This window comes from Oncorhynchus mykiss, chromosome 17 (genome assembly GCF_057628025.1).
Source record: "Oncorhynchus mykiss isolate SJ-2025 chromosome 17, ASM5762802v1, whole genome shotgun sequence".
Taxonomy (NCBI): Eukaryota; Metazoa; Chordata; class Actinopteri; order Salmoniformes; family Salmonidae; genus Oncorhynchus; species Oncorhynchus mykiss.
In genome coordinates, this window is record NC_143038.1 from 8355790 (window position 1) to 8377749 (window position 21960).

The following is a 21960-nucleotide window of genomic DNA, read 5'->3' on the forward strand; positions in this document are numbered from 1 at the left end:
CAAATTAGGGTCCTCTGCATGAGCTAAATTTAGAATGTGTAGTCATATTTTCACTGGTCCGTTTTAGTCAGGTGATTGGATCTTCAGATGCCAATGTTTTTTCATGTCTACAAGCTCATGGCCAAGGGCCCATAGACTAGCGATTCCCAAACTCAGTCCTTGTGACTCTAATGGTACACGTTTTGGTTTTTGCCTTGGCACTACACAGCTGATTCAAATAATGAACTCGTCATCAAGCTTTGATTATGTTAATCAGCTGTGTGGTGCTAGGGCATAAACCAAAACGTGTACCCCTTAGAGTCCCCAGGACCAAGTTTGGGAAATGTTCCCATAGACAGTTGAATGTTCAGGGCTGGGAATACAGTAAGTGTGCTCTTGGAGAACACAGATGTCACATAACCCAGTAGATGGCACAGGGGAAGCTAACTGGCACTGTTGTGGTATCCAGGGGCGGGATGGCTATAGATTGAACTTTAATATCAACATTAGTGCCTATTTGTATCCTGTCTCTCAGTTTTCAGCGAGGCTGCCTGAAGGGGTTCTCAAACCTCTCCTCGGGGACGCCCAGCCGTCCCACAGCTGGCACACCTGATTTCAACTTGTTGACTATTCATCAAGCCCTTGACTGGGTAAATCAGGTGAGTTAGTTCAGGGCTACAAGAAAATTGTAAAATGTCTGGGGGATCCTGAGGAGAGGTTTGAGAACCCCTGCAGTTGGACGTCACCTCCTAGTGACACACACACCGACAACACACATCGCAGCCAGCTACACACACTCCACTTTACAGCTTCCCATCATTGTTCACCAAATGTTCTCCTGGGGAACGCAACAGTCTGAATCAAAAACAAAATGAATGGCTATTGGAAGGCATGACGGGTTGAATATATATCTTCAGATTGATGCGACGCTAGGGAGCGGATGTGTTTCGTAAACTGCTCTGTGTGATTTACTGTTCTCTGCAGGTTGTTGGCTTTGTTTGATCCCTCGGGGATCTGGAATCTTCCATTTTAGCAGGTTGTTGACTCGGTTTGCAGATCCCCAAGGGATCAATCTTCAATTTTGGTAGGTGAAAGAGGGTGTCAGTCATTTCATTCAATGTTTTGTGTTGGAGTATGAGTGTTTAGTCCTGTGGCTAAAGTTGGACTCTTCTTAGACATGGTTGTGGGTGAGTGGCATTTAATATGCACGTAGACACACACACACTCCAGTTTGTTTTTCGAGTACTAGCATGGAACCCCATTGGGGAACCATTACCCCGAGTGCCCCTGAGATTGGTACACACTACACATAGTGGCATGCATCCTTCAGTAGATATAAGAAAGCTGTCAGGCAGAGAGAGATGGTGGAGTAATGATGCCCATTAATGGTGACAAGCTCTAGCAGACTCTCATTAAGAGAACATCAACAGCTCAAAAGGGCCAATTAAAAGCCACCACCAAATATGTGCCTTTCACACACACAGAATAGGGACTCATAAACCCAGTGTCTTACAACATTGCCTTTTTTAAATTGTGCATGCGCTTCTTGTGTGGGTGTGTAGGCGCCCGCATATGTGTATGACCGGGATCATCAACTAGATTCAGCCTTGGGCCAATTATACTTTTTTTGAGTGGATGGGGATGGGGGGGCAGAACATTATTACAAATAATTTGTCGACTGCAAACTGACGACAAGAAGTCCAAACGGATATAATATTTGACTAAAACGTTATAATTTCAAACCTTGCTTACGTTTGTATACGATTGCATGTATCTATTTTACAGTATTATTTGTGGGACTACTTCGTAAAACATTTCCTGAATTAAAATCACTTGGAGCTGATTTGCTGGTGTTTTTAGTCTTATGTCCAACAACAAACTTGGGAGGCCAAATAAAATCCCCAGTTGGGGCACCCTGGTTGGTGTATGAGTTAAGTGTGTCCCCGTGGAGAGCCCTAGGCTAGGGAACGGCTAGGGAACAGCTAGGGAACGGCGTTACGTCTGAGTAACTACTCATTGTTGTTATTTTGTTGTTACTATTTCCTTTTTTATTGAGCAAATGTTTCTTTTTAACTCTGCGTTTTTGAGAAAGGGGTCATAAGTAAGCGTTTCACAGTGAAGTCTACACTGTTGTATTCGGCGCAAGTAACAAATACAATTTGAAGAAGTAGGGTTTCATACGTTTTCGGAAGATGGGCAGGCCCTCTGCTTTCCTGACGTTAGGTGGAAGCTCGTTCCACCATTGGGGTGCCAGGACAGAGAAGAGCTGGGAATGACAGATTGTTGTCCATGGTCACGCCAAGGTTCTTTGAACTCTGGGAGGGGGACCCCATGGCATCAACAGTGATGGAGAGCTCTTGGATCTGGCAGGCCTTCCCCGCCGGAGGAAGAGCAGCTCCTTCTTGTTGAGCTTGAGGTGGTGGGCTGACTTCCAAGCTGAGATGTCTGCCAGGCACTCAGAGATGCATGTCGCCACCTGTCAGAAGGGGTGGGAAGGAGAAAAGTAGTTGATAGGTGCAACTGTGAGGATATGATGGAGCCAAGTGATTTGGTGTTTAGAGGAGAGGGCCTAGAACTGAGCCCTGGGGGACACCGGTAGTGAGCGCATGTGGTGCAGACATGTGGTGCAGACACAGATCCTCTCCACGTCACCTAGGAGCGACCTGCCAGGTAGGATGCAATCCAAGAGTGTGCAGAGCCTGAGCCAGCAGATGGATCTAGGAGGATGAGAACACACTGAGAAGTGATTGACGCTACAAAGAGCATGTTGAAAAACCTTGAGTCTTCCTTCCCAGCTTAGACATCACTCAGTGTTTTAAGTTTCAACGTTTAATGTCAGGTGTGTGTGTGGAGTCGGTATAAATGTGTTGAGTGTGTAGAGTCAGTGAAAAAATAGGGTAAATTCATTCTGTTGGTTAAAGCTTAGGGATAGAAGCTGTTTATGAGCCTGTTGGTGTCAGACTTGATGCACCGGTACTGCTAGCCATGTATTTATGTTTGTGTGGTGATGCTGGTAGAGAAGAGAGAATGCCCACACATGCACGTACACACACATATAGTGTGTTTGTATAGGAGCCCTGCGGGATTGTGTTTTGTATATATACTATATGTTATAGTGGTTCTGAGGAGATCCTTAACCATTACAAACAGTGATTGGGAAATGTTTAAAATAAGGGTGGCATCTCATGACACCAAGTCAAAAAAAGACCTATCTGGGCAAGGTCAAAAGGTATTCGTTTCACTCATTGCTATCATGTATGAACTAGGAAGATTGTGTGTGTATGTGCGTGTCTGTCCGTCCAGAGCTATAGCTAATTAACCCCTGGTTGCAAGATCGAACCCCCGAGCTGACAAGGTAAAAAATATGTCGTTCTGCCCCTGAACAAGGCAGTTAACCCACTGTTCCTAGGCTGTCATTGAAAATAAGAATTTGCTCTTAACTGACTTGCCTAGTTAAATAAAGGTAAAATAAAAAATATATAATTCGTCTGCACTTATGGACTGCCCTCTTTATTCAAACCACAGGTTTTCAAAAGTTTTCAAGTCCAGAGACTGAGACGGCCATTTCAAAATGTTGATTTGTGGCCAATTGAACAATTTCTAAGTGGATTTTGATGTGTGCTTGGGGTTATTGTCATGCAGGACGAGCCAGTTGTGGCCATGTTTCAGCCTCCTGGCAGAGGCAACCAGCTTTTTGGCTAAAATGTCCTGGTACTGGGTAAAGTTCACTATGCTGTTGACCTTAACAAGGGTCCCAGGACCAGTGGAAGCATAATGGCCCAAACATGTAGGTTGATGCATTGCTATGTTTTCATTTATAAAGCCAACACTCAGTCTCGGGGATGGCTAACTTTGGAATATCCTCTGCTCTCTACTGAGTTAGGTAAATCAGCTTTTAGTTTTCTTACCTTATTTCTGGAACAATCTTGAAAATGTTCTTACATTTGATGTTTTTCCTCCTCTAGGGCAAGTCAGAAAGCTGACTGAGGACATTTTTGCCAATGAATGTGTTTATTTTTTATGACCTGGTTTCCTTCTTGCATTTCGTATTTATATAGATTTTCTGTAATTTATGTAATTCAGGGCTCATCTGTAAAAAATTTTTTTTTAAAAGCCTTGGTCTCAGTATGACTCCCTGATAAAATAAAGGTTCAATACATTTCACCACTATTTTTTAAAGTAGGTATGGGATTCATTTCTGTTCATGCATTCTCATTTCGATGCCAAACCCACAACTGGCGTGCGTGGCCAAAGAGCTCTATTTTCATGTCATCTGACTTAATCACCTGTTCTACTCAATGCCAATGTTGTTTTGAAAATTCTAGTTTAACTCCATGCAAACTCTGTTTACATTTGTTGGATGAGAGGAAAATATACTGTAGCTCTTTGGCCTATGAACAACAATGGTGAGGGAGTTCTATTCTTATCCTCTTCTACATGATAAATGTGACTTAAATGTCAAAGACGCACACGGGTTCTCTTTCAATTATTTGTTTCGACATAAGTAGCTTGAAGTACTAATCAGGCCGGTCAAGTGGAGAATGAGGGAGCCCTCATACCAAAGAGCCACTCACCTTCCCTCTTCTCATTCTCCCCTCTCTTCCTCACGGAAGAGTTCTACTTGGCTCTCCTGAGCACGACTTGATACTTTTTCCTGTTTAACTGTTCATGTGCCGTTAGCCCTGCACTTGGTGGCGTAACCTTATTAGCTCACGTCTTTTGTGTTGGGTGACATTTTCGAGTAATAATTTGCCTCAGTGCCTTTCTTCCTTTTGTAACTAGCATCACACGACTAACTGCGGAGACTTGGCTAGCTTAGCTGCCATGCTTAGGTAACCTGGCTAGCTCGCTGCAAGGCTAGCTATCCTACGACTAGCTTTTCTACTTGGAAGGGTAGAATTACTAGTTTGTTCTCTGTTAGTTTGACCCTTTATCGGCGTTGATTAGACCGACCATCCTAGCGTCACTGCTTATTGGTCAAGAGCCACGCTTTCGTTTGTTGCAAGACCAACATGGCACAAAGTTAGCCAAAGGAAGCTAACTAGCTAGGCTACTAACCCTCGTGGCGAACGCTAGCTACGTTCACATTGTTAAAGGATTAGCTTTTCTGGACAGCACTGTCTTAACTAGCTAGGCTACTAACCCAAGTGGTGAACGCTAGTTACGTTTCACTTTTTCAGCTGTTTTTTGTAGCCATGGAACCTGCTAGCTTAGCTGGGCATCTATGGCGGATGAGATATTCACTCATTGATGTCAGCAAACGGGCAGCATATTGAGTGACCTGAACCCATGGGGGGTGGCATCAGCGAGGGACTGGTACGACAGGAGTAGAACTTCCCTCTAGGACCGTCCCAGGAAAACAACTCATCTCAGCGTGCATGGCTGAAGCCAAATGCAGTTTTGAAAACCTTTGAGTTTTCTGAGTCTGCACAACTCTGCCAGGACCTAGGATGAAGAGACACTCAAGTGTTTTAGTACTATGTCTCTTGACACAATGATGAAAATAATCATGGCCTCTAAACCTTCAAGCTGCATACTGGACCTAATTCCAACTAAACTACTGAAAGAGCTGCTTCCTGTGCTTGGCCCTCCTATGTTGAACATAATAAACTTCTCTCTATCCACCGGATGTGTACCAAACTCACTAAAAGTGGCAGTAATAAAGCCTCTTTTTATAAAAAACTATCAGCCTATGTCGAATCTTCCATTCCTCTCAAACATTTTAGAAAAAGCTGTTGCGCAGCAACTCGCTGCCTTCCTGAAGACAAACAATGTATACGAAATGCTTCAGTCTGGTTTTAGACCCCATCATATCACTGAGACTGCACTTGTGAAGGTGGTAAATTACCTTTTAATGGCGTCAGACCGAGGCTCTGCATCTGTCCTCGTGCTCCTAGACCTTAGTGCTGCTTTTGATACCATCGATCACCACATTCTTTTGGAGAGATTGGAAACCCAAATTGGTCTACACGGACAAGTTCTGACCTGGTTTAGATCTTATCTGTCGGAAAGATATCAGTTTGTCTCTATGAATGGTTTATCCTCTGACAAATCAACCGTAAATTTCGGTGTTCCTCAAGGTTCCGTTCTAGGATCACTATTGTTTTCACAATATATTTTACCTATTGGGGATTTCATTCGAAAACATAATGTTAACTTTCACTGCTATGCGGATGACACACAGCTGTACATTTCAATGAAACATGGTGAAGCCCCAAAACTGCCCTCGCTAGAAGCCTGTGTTTCAGACATAAGAAAGTGGATGGCTGCAAACTTTCTACTTTTAAACTCGGACAAAACAGAGATGCTTGTTTTAGGTCCCAAGAAACAAAGAGATCTTCTGTTGAATCTGACAATTATTCTTGATGGTTGTACAGTCGTCTCAAAAAAAAACTGTGAAGGACCTCGGTGTTACTCTGGACCCTGATCTCCCTTTTGACGAACATATCAAGACTGTTTCAAGGACAGCTTTTTTCTATCTCCGTAACATTGCAAAAATCTGAAACTTTCTGTTAAAAAATGATGCAGAAATGTTATCCATGCTTTTGTTACTTCTAGGTTAGACTACTGCAATGCTTTACTTTCCGGCTACCCGGATAAAGCATTAAATAAACTTCAGTTAGTGCTAAATATGGCTGCTAGAATGACTAGAACCAAATATGTGATCATATTACTCCAGTGCTAGGCTCCCTACACTGGCTTCCTGTTAAGGCAAGGGCTGATTTCAAGGTTTTACTGCTAACCTACAAAGCATTACATGGGCTTGCTCCTACCTATCTTTCTGATTTGGTCCTGCCGTACATACGTACGCTACAGTCACAAGACGCAGGCCTCCTAATTGTCCCTAGAATTTCTAAGCAAACAGCTGGAGGCAGGGCTTTCTCCTATAGAGCTCAATTTTTATGGAATGGTCTGCCTACCCATGTGAGAGACGTAGACTCGGTCTCAACCTTTAAGTCTTTACTGAAGACTCATCTCTTCAGTAGGTCCTATGATTGAGTGTAGTCTGGCCCAGGAGTGTGAAGGTGAACGGAAAGGCTCTGGAGCAACGAACCTTGATGTCTCTGCCTGGCCGGTTCCCCTCTCTCCACTGGGATTCTCTGCCTCTAACCCGATTACAGGGGCTGAGTCACTGGCTTACTGGTGCTCTTTCATGCCATCCCTAGGAGGGGTGCGTCACTTGAGTGGGTTGAGTCACTGACATGATCTTCCTGTCTGGGTTGGTTCCCCCCCTTGGGTTGTGCCGTGGCGGAGATCTTTGTGGGCTATACTCGGCCTTGTCTCAGGATGGTAAGTTGGTGGTTGAAGTTATCCCTCTAGTGGTGTGGGGGCTGTGCTTTGGAAAAGTGGGTGGGGTTATATCCTTCCTGTTTGGCCCTGTCCGGCGGTATCATCGGATGGGGCCACTGTGTCTCCTAACCCCTCCTGTCTCAGCCTCCAGTATTTATGCTGCAGTAGTTTGTGTCGGGGGGATAGGGTCAGTCTGTTATATCTGGAGTACTTCTCCTGTCTTATCTGGTGTCCTGTGTGAATTTAAGGATACTCTCTCTAATTCTCTCTTTCTTTCTCTCTGAGGACCTGAGCCCTAGGACCATGCCTCAGGACTGCCTGGCATGATGACTCCTTGCTGTCCCCTGTTCACCGGACTTGCTACCTGTCCCAGACCTGCTGTTTTCAACTCTCTAGAGACAGCAGGAGCGGTAGAGATACTCTTAATGATCGGCTATGAAAAGCCAACTGACATTTACTCCTGAGGTGCTGACTTGCTGCACCCTCGACAACTACTGTGATTATTATTTCTTGACCATGCTGGTCATTTATGAACATTTGAACATCTTGGCCATGTTTTGTTATAATCTCCACCCGGCACAGCCAGAAGAGGACTGGCCACCCCTCATAGCCTGGTTCCTCTCTAGGTTTCTTCCTAGGTTTTGGCCTTTCTAGGGAGTTTTTCCTAGCCACCGTGCTTCTACACCTGCATTGCTTGTTGTTTGGGGTTTTAGGCTGGGTTTCTGTACAGCACTTTGAGATATCAGCTGATGTAAGAAGGGCTATATAAATACATTTGATTTGACTAGCAATGTCCAAACCAGACTTTTGGCCAAAATGAACGTCAAGGACAATCCACTGGTGGTTGAGCGGTCACTGACCAACCACTTCAACCCCAGTACCTATTCAAAAATGTACACTTCTCTCCCTGTTAAGACAAACCGCTTCTCCGCATCTATCTACTAAACTGTGTAAGTGTTTGCTGCACATTCTTCACGGGTGTTGAACGAAACATCCCTACTACTGGCTTTCCAGGCCGATTTGATGCTGGAGATGCATAATCTCCTATCGATTGGCAATCCTATTCCAAATCTTTGGGAAGAGATCGGTGTCTTCATAGACGACACTTCCGAGCCTCCAGGTTGTGCCATTCAAGCCTGTGGTTGTGCCATGAGCCTAGGGGAGAGAGGCCTGTGGCTAACAGACAAGGAGAAAGCACATTTCCTTCACGTTCCTGTCGGGCTGAAACGACTGTTTGGACCACCTGTCGCCATCATTCGGCAGAAATGCGAACTCTGTAGATCTGGGAATCGTGGTTACCTGGCCAACCCCTCCAGAAGGCAAGGCTTCATGCCAGAGAGAGGGAAACTTTCTGCGAGAAGCCCCCAGCGACACATTGGTCTTCGACCCCACAGTTCGGATCCCCTAATGGGCTGACAGTGGGGAAAACGTTCCTTCCCTGCAGCCGCGTTGATGTCCGGCTCATTTGATTCACATGCAGTGAATGGGCGCCCAACCTAGGGGTACACGGCAGAGCGGGGCAACCAACAGTTCACCCCACTATGAGGGTGGGGCACATCTGTGCTCCTAAAACCCTTCCCTATGTGCAGCGACCCATTTTTATACATTCACTCTTTTTATTTCCTCAGTAAAAAAAAGCCTCTGCTGTATCCAGGCATCCACATACACAGGTTGAAAATACAATGAAAAGGAGATTCGATTCGTGCCTCGCATATTCCCTTAAATAGATAGACATTTCCTTTAAAAAAACAGTGATATTACCGTTTCTCCCTCGCCATGTAAAATAACATGTAGTAACACTTCCTCAAAATAGTTGGAATTAATCAAAGATAAGTCAAGAAATATGTCATTCATTTTGAAGTTTTTGCAGAGCAGGTTTTAAGATGTTTGCAAGTGACAAAATGTGCATGGCAACTAGTCGTCTGTCGTTGAATGACAAACACTTCATTGAAGAATCCCTACTGTTGACCAATCACCAACGAAGGGGCGTAGATCAATCAGAAAAATAACTGTTTGGTGCCAACACAGAGAATAGAATACCTTGGCATAATGCTGGGTACTCTCCCTTATCGGGCAACACTCTCGGAAGACTGCATCGCCTCGTTCCTACAGTGCCTCTCCCTGTTACACAGGGGCGCTCGGTCATGTTCGAGACGTGCCTCCGAGTGCTGGGTTTGATGGCATCCACCATCTCACTAGTACCACTCGGCCTACTGAGGGTTTTGCCTGTTGTCTGTCAATCGCCGGATAGAGGTGACATCCGCATGGCTCTCAGCTCCCAGTCACTGGAAGAGCCCCTCCATCTTCCTTTCTACCACTCCCAGTGTTGCCAACTCCGCAGTAAGGAAAGCAGCTATTGGCTGTCCTAGAAGTCGCTAAATGACGTCATCACATAATTTGCATAATTGGCCATGTGCATGTAATTGTGATGGATGCTATAGGAGAGAGGAATAACGTCATGGGAGAGACAAAGTGAGTAAAAAATATCCTAAATATGCTTAGAACTACAAATGAACTGTCATTCTTGTTTTTTTTTCAATCTCACAATTCCAACCCTCCTCCTTTATCCGGGCTCGTTGAGAAGAGTAAGAACGATACATGCTTTCACGTCAGAGTCTCCAATAACACCAGAAAAAGTCGCTAGATTTGTTGCTAGTCACTTTTTTGAAAATGTGTTGCTAGAGGGGTCTGAATTCTCGCTAAATAGCAACAAAGTCGCTAAGTTGGCAACACTGGGCACTCCCCTAAAGGTCGTGGAAAGTGGTGATGACAGATGCGTCACTCAGACTTGGGTGCAGTTCACAAGGGAAATGTAATAAACAGAGTATGGACCCCACTAATCCGCATTGCTCACATAAATGACCTCAAATTGCTGATGGTGCTTCTTTCACTGAAACATTTTTTTACCCTCCCTTCAGAATTAGCATGTTCTGATCAGAACGGACAATACGACTGTAGTGGAGTACATTATGCGCCTGGATGGCACTCACTCCCTACGCTTAGACTATCTGTCAGGATTATTCTGTGGAGCAGAGCACACCTACAGTACTGTCCCTACGCCCGACTCATGTCCCGGGTGTACTGAACATAGGAGCAGATGTTTTGTCCAGAGGGAATTCCCATCAAAGGGAATGGAGACTCCCTGGCTCCAGAGAGCATGTGTGATATGGGAGTTGGTTATATCCCACTATGAGATGTCAAAACAAATAATTTAAAGAGAATTTAGGGTTACTTGCGTAACCACGGTTCTCTGATATTATGAGAGACATCTCGCCACATTCCCCTACTCACACGAGTGTGAGGAAGTTCGGATCATCCCATATAAATTCCTGTCCATAGAGTAATATAGAGGCCACACCTGCTACGAGTGCCATCATTACTCACGTGACCATAGAGTTGGGTAGAGGGCACCCTTGTCACAAATACTCTCTCCCACCTCCAAGTCACGGATCAGGGAATTTTGAACGGTATCCTCAAATGTTTCTATATATATGCTACAATGAAATATGATATGCCATAAATCTTATACTAGCAATGTGCATTCCCACCTGAGGATCTGTATGTTTCAGCCATCTATTTCCTGCGTTTGAGGGGAGCAAAATCCAATTGTCACTTCAATCTTGATGGATTGATTGTTTTCATTTTACTACTACGACTCTTTCATACTTTTGCTTGTGCCTGTAGTTGTTTTCACGTTAACGTTATGACCGCAGAAATGTTTGTCATGACCTGTCAAACACACTCAATGAAATACAAAAAAAGTTGAATAAAATATACAAAAAAATCTAATATTGTCTTTCCATTTCTTTATCTGGGCTTTAAAACATCGTCTCGACACTTGCATCACAAGAAAGAGAAGAACTTCATTTCCTGTGCAATTGAAAAAGTTTAAGTTTTAATACTGTAAACATTTTTACAAATGAGATCACCACTTCCTCACCACCTCACCACTTCCTCTAAACTTCCCCCTCCCTCTCCTCTCCTCCCCTCCCTCTTCACTCCTACACTATCCTCTCCCCCCTTCCCTCTCTCTTTCGACCACATGTGGAACTCATTCTATTCAGAGACACTGAGGTATCGCTTTAGGAATCAAGTTTCACAAAGACTCCTTTTGACTGCAGATACTTTTGTAGACTATAGTACCCAGTCTAGAAAACATTAGGCAGGGAGTGATGGGGAGACTGAGACAATGTATATGACAAAGCATTTAGAATCAGTTTGTATATGTTCAGGTGGGAATAGTGTGTGAGGTGCCTAACAATGACTAGGAATGGGGACAAAACCATTTTAATGTTTAAAATGTGCTATTTCTTGTGATTTCAGCAGTGGAAAATTAAACCTTAAAACGTCAGCATGCTTGTGAATCATCACGGTTAATTTAGTGAGTAACTAGCAGCGACTATAATCAGATTAAACACCCAAGTGGTGGCTATTTGTTTAATTTTGAATGACGTTTGTATAGAAACCCACTCTTAATGTCTCAGCAATACCAACCACATTGCCTCATGCCGCTCTGCTAGTGATTTAGCAAATGTTCCCTTTACTCACGTCTGCAGTTTGTTAGATTCATTTAACAGGGATTAAAGTGTCCTTGAGTGCACCCTGGGTAGTCTCACTCATGCCCGTAGGGTCTAATATTTGTGGATATTCTATTTGTGGGTCTTCAGATGGTTGAGCCGGGAGCCACATATTTTGGTGCAGTGTGGACATGGGTGAGTGGTGGTTGGGCCTTCCTGGTGTTGAGGCACATGAATAGGAACAACACGACACAAAACACTTAGTCACTCAGCAAAAACGGATGGCATGACAGGCGATGAGGGGAGAGACACTAAAATAATGTGTTGAGTAGCCAATGCTGCTCTTTAGGGCAATATGAGGGTATAACTCTCAATCCTGATGTTCTGGTGTTCTTTAAGCAATATAGATCTTACTGCCGGTGGAACCTGGTTCATGGTCTAGACTTAAGAAGCTTCTGGAACTATTAAAAAAATTCTCCCCAAAACCCAAATACTCCCCCTTCTTCATTCTCCGTTTTTTTTCTTCCCTCCGTATTCATTGCTTTCACAAATGGAATATCGTCTGTCGGTTGAGGTTTGAAACAAGGGCCTCCAATCAATTACATAGACACGATGCCAAAGCCATATGTGCATTCCAAATGACACCCTTTTCCTTGTAGTGCACTGCTTTTGAGCAGGGCCCCTATGTCTCTGGTCAAAAGTAGTGAACTACATAGGGAATAGGATGCCATTTGGGAATTAACCCATGTGTCTTGGATAGCTCCATGCTTTGGTGCCATTATGTCCATAATAAAGAAATCCCAAGCAGAATATATATTTTTTGATGGTAGACACTACTCTGAATATTTATTAATTGAATTGATTAGTCCTTGGTTTAGTGTCAGCAATTTGCTTCAAGGTTTCCTTTTACTAGCTTGAGCAGTTTGCGATAAATACACACGACTATGGGTGTGTCGTGTCTTTGGCTTTGCCGGATTAAGTGATATGACATGCTATTCTATAAAATCCTTTCTCTGTAATTAATATTACCTGATTGAGCTAATCATGTAAATGTAATTAACTAAAGTCAGGGCACCACGAAAGAGTGTTTATAGAGCTGTTATCTTCCGAATAAACTCTTAAAGACCTAGTAATATTTTACATGATACAGGCATCTTGGAGTCATTATACTCCTTATAGTGTTCTATGTATGTTTAGTATGTTTAGTATGTTTCGATTCTGAAATATACATTTGTTCATTGAATCTATGAATATCTCAATTATCCGTTTTTCCCTTAATTTTAGACATATTGTGTGGAACACTATAGTCTTCATGCACATCACATTTCCAGAGTGGGCTCTCTGGTACGACCCATTTTATACACAGAAATTAACATTATAGGTCATTAACCAATCACAGCCCACCTTTAGGATTGCACATTCAGCAACTCACCAGCAAAGGGAGTTTCTTTTGGAATCCATTCGTTCCCTGTGTTGGTGGTGCTCATACAATTGATAAGAAATTCAGAATGAGCAGAGAGCCCACTCTGTAAATGTGATGTACTTGTAGTGCATTGTTCCAAACGATATGTCTTAAAATCATCAAAAATGGTGGTTTGGAGATATTCACATTTTTTTTATGTTGAATAAATGAATGTGTAAATGTGTTTCAGACTCTAGACATACTCCATATGGAACAGCCAGAGCCACTGCCAGGCTAGCTATAGCCTGAACATTCTCATGCATTCTCCTCTGATAGGAGAGTGTATACAGGATAGAAAGAGATGAGATGGGGAAGAGAGAAGGTTTATAGGAGATAGTAGAGAAGCTCTAAGACTTGACAACTTGTGAGTAGGATGTACAAGCTTTGTGTGAGTGGTCAGTTGAGGACAATGTCTCTAGATCTAGTATGTATGTATTCAATTGCATTATCCCCACATTTTACCTCCTAAAACTGCCATCCATGACAAATCTTGAGGACCATTATCTGTTTCCAGGCTTATCAGTTTCAGTTCTTAACCATTTTGTGTTTAACCTTGGAAAGAGGTTATGATTCGTCTTTTAAATTTGAGAATGAGGGTTATACTGGCACACTGCTGCAAAATCACATCGTCTATTATTTTCTGATCAATGACAATGGACCATCATTGCCCCCTAGTGGTACATCTGTCTCATATCATCCATGACTGAAAAGTCTTCAGTGGATGTGACATTCATTGCCCCACAACTGCTTTATCAAACGTCTCAAAAGAAATGTCCTTTGTGGTTGAAAAAACGTCTTGGACATGCTTTCAATTATACCACAGTGCTGCATTACAATATAACCTACCAATCAGAAAATATCTTAACATCTTTTTTCTCCTTCTCCATCTCCTCCCCCCCTTATCTCTCTCCCTCCATGTTGTCTCTCTCCAGTCTGAGGCCCCTGGATGTGGAGTTTATGACTCGTCTGAGTAAAGTGGTCAACATAGTCCCTGTCATCGCCAAGGCAGACACACTCACCCTGGAGGAGAGGGACTTCTTCAAACAGACGGTACGGTGTGTGTGTGTGTGTGTGTGTGTGTGTGTGTGTGTGTATGTATACAGGCACGTGTGTGTACACAAAAAGCCTATGACATTGATGTGTATATTTGCTTTTAAACTAGTCCCTTTTGCACTACAACAACCTGACATGGCTGACATTAGGCTTTTACAGCGGGGTAACAAGACGGTAAGATCACACACACGCCACCCGCGTGCACACACACAGGATAACGAGAGGGTAAGATCACACACAGGCCGGTATGAAGCGAAGCCAGGCATTACAAACAGCAGCCATCTGGATAAACTACTGTACTCTGCCCAGTCTGAGGAGTAGTGGTATGAAACCTTGGAACACTTAACGGATGTTTTTAGCCAGAAAGGAGCATTTTAAGAAGTTATTTATTTACAGTATTCCAGCTTTCTGTAAACCTCCGAGGCAGCTGATGTCTCCACAGATGCCAGTGTACTGTAGCAGGCTGTCTAGTAGCTACTTGGTAGAGGCTGTCTAGTACCTACTCCTCCATAATGGAATGCATAACCCTTTCTGTTGATGACTGACTTATGCTTATGTTATAGAGACTAGAGGCCCTCTGCTGATTTAAATGGAAGTTTAAATGATTTAGAATTCAATGGAATTCCCAAATGCTACTTTCGCTTCCTGTCACTTTAACTCTGCACCATACCAGGATACACAGGCCTAAACTACCTGCTTGGCTCAGTTTAAAGAGGCCTCTGCACCCCGCTCTGTTTCTGTTGGCCAGTGGTCAGCCTGGGAGAAGAAAATGAACATGTACACACACACACACACACAAAGAAGAAAAGGACATGCACATGTACATGCACATTCCCTCTCTCCAGGGACGCTAGTCTCCACTCTCTGGCATCCTGTGACAGCTTTATTAATTCTGGAGGAGGATACACATTGGGCGACTTGGCTACCGTTCCCCCGACAACGGCCAATGAGAACAAGGCAGAGCGAGATGGAAGCTCTGGGGCTTGTAAACCAGCTTGTTTTGGTTGGCTGCATGGGCTGGGCAATGTACGACCCTGGGATTGTGATCTTACATTTTTCTTGATGTTTCTTTCTAGTTCTCTGCTCCCTGTAGCAGTTGACATGCGTGCAAAGGGAACAAAATTGTTTTTTATTCTGGTTTTGCCATCTGTGTCCAACAGTGTGTGCGTGCATGCTCTGTTATAGCTTTAAAAAATGTAGTCAGTTTACATTTCATCCTATAATGTAGGCCTAAGGCTGAGAAAGTTAAAGTTACAAGTTTAGACTTTACAAGAAGTATAAACAGAGTAATGTAGAAAATCTGTTTGATCATCGACCAAGTGGAAACTGTCAAAGTAGTAATTGTGAGCGGAACGGTCATTCGTTTAAAGGCCATCACTGCTGGCAGAAGAAGCCTGTCTGTGTTCGTCATTGTAAAGAAGGCGGCCATTTTGTGTCTGACTGTATATTTGTTTAATGGTTGTTAACCTCCACAGTAAGTCTCCATGTTAGAGAACATGATATAGATTGTTTAAGGTCAACACCAGCCTTAACAACGTGGAGTATTTATGGTGGAATCCGAGTGAGCGAACAGTGTGTAGTCAATCATTTCATACTTGTATATTTATCGTTTCAATCATGATGACCTTCTACTGGTCCAAACAATCAGGGTATCTGGAGATCTGCTTGAAGAATTGTTATGATGTGACAAAGCCTCCCTTCCCTGGTCTTTCCTCTGGTGGTAAGTGAAAGGCGTTGGTGTGTGATGTTGTTGTACTGGGCAGGACACACACTCCTCCACCTCCAGGACTAGATGACTTGGTAGATGACATGAGGTGGAAACCATTTTTTAGCCCTGACTGCTGTTCTACAGTACATTGATGAAACGGTGCAAACCTGGTGTTAGATTCTGATGTGTTTCTGTGTGTGTGCAGATCAGGGAAGAGCTGCGAGCCAACGGGATCGACGTCTACCATCAGAAAGAGTTTGACGGGGATTCTGATGACCAGATGGATCAATGAGAAAATCAGGGTGCGTTTACAGCGTTGTAAATACACACACACACACACACACACACACACACACACACACACACCCGACCGACCGACCAACCGACACATGGATTCATTATAAACCCTGTGTTGTGTGTCGTCAGGAGATGATCCCATTTGCTGTGGTGGGGAGCAACCAGTAGTACCTGGTCAATGGAAATATTATTCTGGGCACAAACAAAGTGGGTAGCCATAGAAGGTAATTCAACACACACACACACAACCATTACTATCCCTGTCATACTAATCATGTCAAATGGGCTGAAGCAGATTTGCCATTGCCTGATTGGACTGCACAGTACAGTGGATCAACCATGCATGTTACTACTGCCAGTACATGTTTCAATCCCAGCCAACTGATTTAAACATCTGTCGTCTGACTCATATCCACGTTTCTCTGGTCTGTCTTTGACTAAACAGATTCAGGAGTAATAGACGCGAGGAGGACGATTTACCGAATCTTCTGAATCCGGGTCATGATGGGGGAAATCGTGCACAGACACCAGGCCTGCCGCGTCCAGTCTGGAATGTGATGTCATGAGCTCCGCTGGTCGGCTACTGCACAGCAACCTAGCGGTGCCAAACCTTGGTTTGTCCTATGTAAATTACAATTGCCAGGGCGAACCCCCCCCCCCCCCCCCCCCCAACCACACACCAAAAAAATGTCAACGCCGTTTTGGGCTCTAATATGTGTTTATTATGATCAAGTACGATTCCCACTGTGAATTATTTTACCAATCGAGATGCATATTTCAAATAGTGATCCGTTCTGACTACTACATTTGCCCACTAAGGACCACGTGCTGACACAGTCCAATCACGAGCCGGCAGGCTACGAGGAGGCTTGCGCCCTCGTGCTGTAGACTATACGGTTGACTCTCTCAGGCAGGATGACAACGACTACATCGACCATGTTCCTCTGCTAGTTACGGTCACTTTCACCATGATCCTTAGCGGATTTTTATTTGGTGTCATTCAGTCCCATTCAGCAATATGGTGCCCTTCAAATTAGAATATTTCCGGCTTCATGCGCCATCGGGAGTTTTCCATAGGAATACGTGGATGGCGTTAGCGCTATCACTATCTACTGGTTTGAATGTCCATGACAGACACTGGTGTAGACAGACAATACTGTAGTTGAGAGCATGTGTGCACTCGCACACACAAACTATCATAGTGTTTATGTTTTTTGGACTGCCTTAATCATTCTTACTGCCAAGTTGGGGGTCATATCAAGTGAGCGTCCATGACTCACCACTGGGGGGAATAGGGGGGGTGGAGGTGATGAACAAACAGGAGGAGGAGGTCTGAAAAGAGAGAGAGAGAGGGGGGGGGGGGGGGAATGTCACAGCTCCTTTTCACTGGAGGGCCGACTATCTTCTTCCCAGATTGCACCTGGTCCCTCCAGGGCCCCTCTTGGCTCTTGGTGAATGCTCCTTTCATCACTCCACACTTGTATAGAACAACTATATTATCCTGGACCTCTTGCTGTTAGGTCTGTTCAAAGTACGAACCAACTAGAACTTAGCATACATAGCTTTCTAGAGTTCTAGTACTTAGGTCCTGTTCCGGAACTGTCAAGGTCTCCTACCCCATAGTCGATTGAAGCTCCTCTAATTAGCATAAGAATACACATCTTTCTATTCAAGCTAGACATTAGCTTCTCAATCATCCTTCCACATCTGCGCTGGAAAAAATGTATTTTTCTCACTAAAAGGTCTGCAGTGTTCAGAGTTTGGGCATTTTTTGCTCCACGATCCCCACTAGCTCCATGACCCCCCACTAGCTTCCTGGGACTCATCTGAAGTCTGTACTGACTGTGCCAACTTCAGTCTGTAGAATCTGAACGCTTTGAGCTACAAACTATTACGACCCCACTATCGAAAGCTGAGACTCACGGACACGTACATGTTGTTTTTCTCTACGACACCCACAAGCTTCACAAGAGTCGTCTGTGTATGGAAGTCATTTTGTGACCCGAAAAGGGGATAAATATGGGTACAAATATAGGACAGAGGCTTCAAAACATACTTCCTTGTGATGACATTTTTTTACTATTTGTTTTGCCCCAAGGCTTAGACTCTATGGGGTTAAAACACACATGGACTTTAATTGAACTTAAGACAAAAGGTATGTTTGTGGGAGCATGTGATGTGAGAAATGTGGTTGCCCCCTGGCCAGGCAGTGGGAGAGGGATGTATGGAGGGAGCAAGTGAGAGGAAGAGAGAGGTGTAGACGTGCCCAGCAGCTGTCATAGGGAAAGGTCAAGGGGTGTTAATACTTTCTGAACGCACATAAAATACTATCTAAAGGTAAAAGTGTATTGTTAAAGGGGCAGTCTGCAGTTGCTTAGTACATTTTTGGACTTTTAAATAAATTGTATATACCAATTGGTTCTTCGAGAATATAACTTATGAATGCTTCATGAGCTTAGTTCAACTGTACCTCATCAGAACCCTAAATATAAGATTGTTTTACTCCAACATTTGTAAACAACGTAAATTTAGGCAAGCACTTTATAGCCTCAAAACATGCTTAAAACTATAATTTCGATATAATGGCTGGTCTGTCCTTGGGTTGATGTTTCTCTAGGTAACATTTATCACTAAATCCCCTCTGTGTTTCCTCTCTGTAAGGACCCACATGCAGAACATCAAGGACATCACCAGTAGCATCCACTACGAGGTGTACCGTGTCCGCAGGCTAAACGAGACCAACGCCCAGCCCAGCGCCCAGCCAAGCGCCCAGCCCAACGCCCAACTTAAAACGAGGAACATGTTTTCTTAATTTTTTCCCCTTAAAATGAATCACTTAATCACATGAAATAAATAATACTCTTTAGAAATGACTCTGTCAAAGCAACAAAAAAACTAGGGCTTTGCAATGATGGTGAACACTTGAAAACTGTTGGGGTTAAAATCTTACTAGAAATCACAGAGCATGCACAGAGATACATGTCAAGATGCTGAATTTTGGCACTTAATCAAGTCTTATTCATATAAAAAATATATACTTTTATTTCATTCATTTAAACAGGCTTTTTTAATTGATGCACAATTTCTTTAAATATCAAAGGGATGCAAAAGGGACTTATTTTGTGGAACAACCCATATCTTTAACGGCTGGCAACTAATGTGACACACACACGCACCCAAACATGCAAACACCACGACACACACACACACACACACACACACCCAAACATGCAAACACCACGACACACACACACACACACACACACACGCACCCAAACATGCAAACACCACGACACACACACACACACACACACACACACACACACACACACACACCCAAACATGCAAACACCACGACACACACACACACACACACACACACACACACACACACACGCACCCAAACATGCAAACACCACGACACACACACACACACACACACACACACACACACACACACACACACACACACGCACCCAAACATGCAAACACCACGACACACACACACACACACACCCAAACATGCAAACACCACGTGACACACACACACATCCACTCACACTGAGCCTCCTCCGACATCTCCCCATCATCACTGGCTAACGTGACATAAAGGACTGTACATACCAATATCAAGTTGTATAACCATTTTTACATGAACAACTGATAAACAGAGTTTCTGTTAGCTGGAAGTTCTAGTGTAGGTCGTTGTCGGTCAGAGCTGTTGGGTAAACAGTACAAGATGTCCCCTAGGGAAATGGGATGCCACAGTATTATAGCATACAGATGTGTACAGACCAGCTATCTAAGTATAGCACATTTAGTTCATCTTGAAAGACCTGGTCTATGTCCATGTTGTGCTGTATGGTGTTGTCTAGATATTAGGGTTTAGGTTCTTTGTAAATGTTGACACATCTGCACTGTCCAGTAAAACAGCAATGCAGTGTGGAGATGCTTTGAAATCCCTTTGTCTTTTTTCCGTTGTGTTTTCAGAAATGGAAGACCTCTTGCCAAACGATCCTGTCTATACCAATATGCTAATGTCATATTTGTGACAGTACATTTTACATTTACCGTTATGTTGTTATTATAATTATAATATATTATTGTGTTGTTTTTAGCTAGATTTGGGTGTAGGGAACACACCTGTTTTCTCCCTATGCGCTTTCTCTTCTGTAAACCAAATACATGTCCTTTCTGTTTATGCCCCTCATGTACTCACTTTTAATTGAGTTAGATGATGCTCATAGGCTACCAGCTTCTAAATACGCCCGTTGTTCTCCTGGAATTCTTCTGCTCGCTCTTTCCCTATGGAGAAGTAACTAACGTCCGTTGGTATAGCCTTTGAGTCTAGGTAGCCAGGCAAGGAAAACCTATGTAGACCCCATTTGGTTATATTTATCAGTATCTCCTTGCCCTCATACTCTGTCTCCCATTTATTCATAGGGAATTGTATGAATCTAGATTTACATTCTGTATTTTTGGACATGATACAGAATAGGACCTCAGTAATATGTAGCTTTTAATATTTAGTTCCCGGACAGTTTTGCATTCCCGGTGTAGTCCATGTTTAACTCCCTTATCTTCCCTACTAAACATTTATTCCAAAGTCATAAATGTGCCATTCTGCCAAACACAATTCTTCACTCCGCCAAAAACTCATGGACAGAGGTCAAAACCAAGAGTACTATTCATTCAGCAATGTAGCTTACGTAACATAAAAATATGACGAAAGGTAATACAATGTTTATTGTTGTGTAATTTATGATATGATAGCGTATCAAAGATGCATCTTAATGTATCTCGAAGAAATAGACTATTTTCTTGTTTACACTTATTCTCTCTTGATTGCCAATTATCCATCTGACTCAACCAATCACAAAAGCCCATTTCCGCAATTTGGCACTTCTGAATCGTTGCGAAACACAGTTAATTTCGAAAACTACCAGAAAGGCTATTTACCAAAGCTTTACCATTGAAGTTTGGGTTTTATTGTCATGACGGATTATTTTTTTCAAAGTTATAATGAGGAGAACTAAATTACAAGGTATTTACAAAACAATCAAACAATATGATACTGGAAGTGGAATGATGGGGGTAAAATATGCCTACCGAATTGCAATGAAACTTCTAAATATTTTTAGTTTGGTGATGATGTAGTTGTACCGTTGCAAGTAAACATCAGTCTTTGGGGAATATAATTAATGGAAATATTCTAGGATTGGAAGGTGGTCAATGTATTTGCCTTTATGGGCCTAATAAACAATGTTGGATAATAAACTACAATAGAGAAACTACAAAGTTATTCCAAAATGTTCCAAGGCAAACAAGTGTGAGCCTGGGCTATAACAGAAGACATTAGGCTACTTTTTGTTTTTTAGAACGAATTTATTAATTTTACAGTAGCCTAGTAGAATTGCTGTTCTGACAACTCTTCAATTTTCAAGGCCAGACAGGTAGAGTGGGAAAATAGCAACTAGCTCACGACAGGCCATAACAACGCTTCAAACCGGAGCTTCACGAATCACACCTTGTTCACGCAACGCTGGGTACACTCATTCATACCTCTCCTGTCATATTTCCTCAATCCACGTTGGCATGTTTAACTAGCCTTTCAGTTGAATAGGTCAGTCTATCTCACACTTTCACTCTATACC

The 21960-nt window shown here is 43.2% G+C and overlaps 1 long non-coding RNA gene across 2 annotated transcripts; it reads left to right on the plus strand.

The window, feature by feature from the left end:
* Window positions 1-293: 293 nt before the first annotated feature.
* LOC110495152 (uncharacterized) lies at window positions 294-19536 on the plus strand. Of its 2 annotated transcripts, XR_016488132.1 has the most exons (5): window positions 294-363; window positions 14181-14298; window positions 16215-16311; window positions 16436-16530; window positions 18968-19536. It is a non-coding gene; the product is annotated as an uncharacterized LOC110495152 (long non-coding RNA). The 2 variants fall into 2 exon arrangements; XR_002469383.3 differs by lacking the exon at window positions 16436-16530.
* The last annotated feature ends 2424 nt before the right edge of the window (window positions 19537-21960 follow it).